Source organism: Balearica regulorum, chromosome 33 (assembly GCF_011004875.1).
Source record: "Balearica regulorum gibbericeps isolate bBalReg1 chromosome 33, bBalReg1.pri, whole genome shotgun sequence".
Classification (NCBI taxonomy): Eukaryota; Metazoa; Chordata; class Aves; order Gruiformes; family Gruidae; genus Balearica; species Balearica regulorum.
In genome coordinates this window covers 51,242-56,461 of record NC_046216.1, presented here as the reverse complement: position 1 = coordinate 56,461, position 5,220 = coordinate 51,242, and the positions used below count along the sequence as shown (strand labels likewise).

General features: G+C 52.6%; 1 pseudogene; it reads right to left on the bottom strand.

The window, feature by feature from the left end:
* Positions 1 to 2,805: 2,805 nt before the first annotated feature.
* Positions 2,806 to 3,741, bottom strand: LOC104631381 (olfactory receptor 14C36-like; annotated as a pseudogene).
* Between the last annotated feature and the right edge of the window lie 1,479 nt (positions 3,742 to 5,220).

The window sequence follows — 5,220 nt, the reverse complement described above, 5'->3', positions numbered from 1 at the left end:
AGGATTTGACCAAGAGAAACCTCAAGAAGTTTTTCAAAGACAAGAGATCTCCTGCTCCTGATCTTCTGATGTTCTGCATCAGGGGGCAGAACCACCCCATTGTACTGCTTTTAGGGAGGGTGGAATTAATTTTCATCAGAGCAGCACATATGGTTCTATCGTTTGGATTTGCGACCAAAACAGTGCGGATAACACACTGATGGTTTAGTTATTGCTGAACAGTGCTTGCACAGCATCAAGGCCTTTTCTGCTTCTCATGCTGCTCCACCAGCAAGTAGGCTGGGGATGCATGAGAAGCTAGGAGGGGACATAGCAGGGACAGCTGGCCACAATTGACCAAAGAGATGTTCCACATTATATGACTTCATAAGTGAGCCAGCAGCTGTGTGGCACTTAGCTGTCTATGATCGTTAAACCACTACACCTGTACATCAAGGCAGGCTCAGACAGGACTGGTGGAAGAATGGCCCCATGGAGGAAGCTTTGGACATTACGAGGGATGCCATAGCAGCCAGTGGTGCTAAACAGGAATATGGCCATGAGCACGTTGGGCTGCACTGGGAGGAGTGTGGCCAACCAGACAAGGGCACTTATTGTTCATCTTGACTCAGCACTGGTGTGGCCACATCTGGAGTAGTGTGTCCCTGAGACACACATGAGGGTCAGGACCTCCCTTCCCAGGGACTGGGGGTCAGGGCTTGGCAGTTCTGTTTCATCAATAAAACTCAGGGTGTTCTCAGCATCAGAGCTGACTGCGCTTTGCCTTTGTTTGGTTGTCATCATGGCCTCCAATTATCTGCTCTAACAAGTCCATGGGGAGGCTTTGTCAGTTAACGGCCCCCACTGGGGCCCATTAATGCTTCAAGGTACTTTGGGCATTACTGCTGACTTGGAGTTCTTGTGAGGTTTCTTCAATCTCCTCTCAGTAGCTGAGGTTCATGGACTCAGCACCAAATACGCTATGGGGCTCAGAAAAATACAGAAAGCCCTAACGAGCCATGATGTCTGACAGCCCTACAGACATTAAACAAAGATCATTTGGTGTCTTGCACAGCGTCCCATGTCCCCAAAAGCCTCCCTGCTCAGGACTCCTCAGTCTTTGCACAGAGTTGTCAACCTCCCTTCACTGGTTTAGGTCTTAGTTTAGATGGTCACCTACAGCACAGGACAGAGAATCCAAAACCTCTCATGGGGAAAAAAGTTGTCCTTAAGCCCTGACTGAACCTCTCCACTTTCACCTTCCTCCCATTGTCCTTTGTCATCCCACCATGCACCATGATGAAGAGACTGGCTCTGTGCTCTCCATATCTCCCTCGTTGGTACTGACAGGCTGGGATAAAGTCCCCATCAGCCTTCCCTTCTCTGTACTTGGCAAGCCCAGCTCTCTCAGCCTCTCCTCACAGGCAAAGTGCTCCAGTCCCTGGCTGTCCTGAGGGCCCTTTGCTAAACCCACTCAACTTGCCATTATCTTTCCTGAACTGGGGATCTGAAACCTGGATTCCAGAGAATCTCTTCCCTCGATCTCCTGGCCATGCTGCTGGTCACACAGCCTAGTTTGCTCCTGGCCTCTATTGCTGCCAGGGCACACGGCTGCCTCCTGTCCAGCTTGCTGACCACCAAGACCTTTCCCACAGGGCTGCTGCCAGCAAGGCAGCCCCCAGCTTGTGCCATTGCAAGGGTGAGTCCCCTGAAGGGGCAGAAACTGGCATTTGTCCTTCAAGGATTTCATGAGGTGCCTGCCAATATGTGCTCTCCTCCTCCTTGAAGCCCTTCATTGAGCACAGAGCCCAGGGAGACCTTTTCAGTAAAGACTCAGGCAAAGAAGGCATTGAGTCCCTCAGCCCCACTTGTGCCTGCTGTTTATTAGATCACTGTCCTCGTCCAGCAGCAGCCCTGCATTTCCCTTCTTCAGCCTTGGTCTCTAACACGGCAATGGAATCTCTTCTCTTTGCTCTTGACTTTTCTCGCTGCCACCCGCTCCAGGTGGTCAGCCCCTGTCAGTGCCCTGTCCTGTGCTGGCCCAGCACTGCAACCCCACACACGGTCCCATGGACCCACTGTGCAGGCACAGCATGGGAAAAGGTGGAATCGGTGTGAGGAACAGTTGGTCTCGCATGATCCCCAAGACATTCCTTTGTGCCCTGTCCCCCTTCTGTTCCTCCTACTTGAGACAGCCTCCCCCAGGTCCTGGAACCTTCCCAGCACTATCTGCATCCCAGGTGGGGTTTCACAGACAACCTCACTCTGGGGTCTGCCAGGGTCTGGACAGGAGAGATGTGGAGCAGGGTGGGCTGTTCCCCCTGTGCAGGCACTGAGCCCAGCAGGAAGATGGAAATGGTCGTGCAGCACAACTCACCCATAAACCTGTGGTGAGTGACCAGTGCTGGAAATGGTTGCTTAGCAAGGCCACCAGTGAAAGATCGGTTCAGTCCCATCCCTAACACATCGCCTTATGCCCTCCTCCCCTCAGCCCATGGAGAACCCCAGCACAGCAGCACAGCCTTGTGAGGGAAATTTCAGCAGCCTGTTCCCGACCTCAGCTTTGGAAGAAGATCTCAATCTCCAGACACTGGCACTGAGGAAATCTCCTTTTATTAGAGCGATGTGAAACAGGAGGCAACCTATGCCATTGTTGCAGGCACACACATGAAGGCCTCTGGATCAGACAGGCTGGGTTCAGGTCTCTGGAGAAGTGGAGTGGATGTAGTCACTCCTGGGAACACAGGATTATCCCAGATAAAATGCCCACAGCATATGAGGTTCCCAAAATGAATTAAATCCCTTTTATGAAGAGACGTGGCCTGCTTATTGCTGCTGAAAGACTGCTGATTGAAGAAGTTTCTTCAGTGTGTCTTTCAGCTCCTGGTTCCTCATGCTATAGATGAGGGGGTTCACTGCTGGAGGCACCACCGAATACAAAACAGCCACTACCAGGTCCAGGGATGGGGAAGAGATGAAGGGAGGCTTCAAATAGGCAAACATGGCAGTGCTGATAAACAGGGACACCACGGCCAGGTGAGGGAGGCACGTGGAAAAGACTTTGTGCCGTCCCTGCTCAGAGGGGATCCTCAGCACAGCCCTGAAAATCTGCACATAGGACAATATGATGAAAACAAAACAAGCAAAAACTAAAAAAATACCAACCACGAGAAACCCAAATTCCCTGATGTAGGCATCTGAGCAGGAGAGCTTGAGGATCTCGGGGATTTCACAGAAGAACTGGTCAACAGCATTGCCTTGGCAGAGGGGTAGTGAAAATGTATTAGCTGTATGCAGCACGGCATGGAGAAACCCACTGCTCCAGGCAGCTGCTGCTATGTGGACACAAGCTCTGCTGCCCAGGAGGGTCCCGTAGTGCAGGGGTTTGCAGATGGCAACATAGCGGTCATAAGCCATAATGGTGAGAAGAGAAAACTCTGCTCCAACCAAGAAGGCCAACAGAAAGACCTGTGCAGCACATCCTGGGTAAGAGATGTCCCTGGTGTCCTAGAGGGAATTGGCCATGGCTTTGGGGAGAGTGGTGGAAATGGAGCCCAGATCAAGGATGGAGAGGTTGAGGAGGAAGAAGTACATGGGGGTGTGGAGGCGGTTGTCGCAGGCTATGGCTGTGATGATGAGACCATTGCCCAGGAGAGCAGCCAGGTAGATGCCCAGGAAGAGCCAGAAGTGCAGGAGCTGCAGCTCCTGTGTGTCTGCAAATGCCAGGAGGAGGAACTGGGTGATGGAACTGCTGTTGGACATTTGCTGCATTTATACATGGGGACTGTTTGAGGAGAAAAACACAATACATTAGAGGAGACTTCTCTGAGCAAAACTAAAAGCCATTTCCCATAACCCCTCTCCTGTTACACTCACACACACACACACTTTTCTAGATCTTCCTTCAGCTCCATGGCTGGAGCTCTGGGCTGGTGCTGACTGTGTTGTGAGGAGCAGGACCTCTGCATGCTGGTGGGCAAGGAGTCAGCCCTGCTCTGCAGCAGTGGGTTCATGGGAATGGTGTGGGCAGGGGCCAGTCCTGGAGTTCGACTTTGTCATATGAAATCACTGTTAATGGCAAAGGGCTTGTCAGCCTCTGCACTCCCAGTGCTAAGGAACCAGGATGGCACAAGGCAGTTTGAGATGTTTGGGATCTTTTTACAGCTCCCCTTAGCTCCCCTGGGGAGTGTTCTTGGATTTCAGAAACCCCCAGCATTTCTATGGCACTCAGGGAGAACTGAGCAAGGCAAGAAGATTGCCTGTGACAGTGCAGAGCATAGGGAGCTGCTCTGTCTCTTTGTCTTGTTCCAGGTTACCCTGGTTTTACACCTTGCTGAAACAGAGCATGATCACACTCCAATGCTACTCTGAAAAGCCACTAGACACTGCTGAGAGCAGAGGGATCCACCTCAGACCTCTAAATGTCTCATCCTTTCTTAAGATCTCAGCATCCCATTTCTAGCCAAGGACACACAGGGCTCATTGTGCCCCCTGGAAGGCAGCTCACAGCTTGGAAGGACACCCCAAGGAGATAGCCAACTCTGCTCATGACGGCATCTGAGGAAGGGAGAGCCAGCTCATTCCCCAGGCTCACAGGCTGCATCACCCAGAGCTTCACAGCTTAGGGGAAAGCTGGCATAGCTTATTCCTATGGACACAATGATGTGGGAACTGACAAGATGAGTGCCTGACTCTGCAACTGAAACGCCCATTCCCAACCAGCCTGACAGCAGTAGCGAGAGCAGCCAGGAGAGGCAAGGGGAAAGGCAGAGGGGCGCTCAGGAAAACCTTTCCCTTCCCCAGCTCTGCACACCAACTCCCACGTGGCAACAATGTCAGGCAGTGTCCCTTCGTCCCTGGTTAGTGGGAAATGGGTGCATGGCATGAGAGATGCCCTTCATCTCTTCTGCTGGTAGGTGGATGAGAAGGTGACGCCATGGGTTGAGTGCTGGGCTGGGTGGGAGAGGAGAGCAGAGGGCTGTTGCTCAGGGAAGGCATCTGCAGTGCAGGGCATCACCCAGAAGTGCCCACATCTCCCCTGCAACAGGGTTTTCCTGCACACATCCTACCCTCCCCGCCTATCTCTGCTGCCTGGACCTCTCCCAGCTGGGATCTCTTTCTCTGGCCCCACATCTCTTCCCTGCCAGTGATCACAGACCCCAGCCCAGCCCCTGTGTGCCCAGCTCTGCCCTGCAGCCTCCTCATGTCTGCAGGGGCTAAAGAGCAGCAGCTCATACAAAC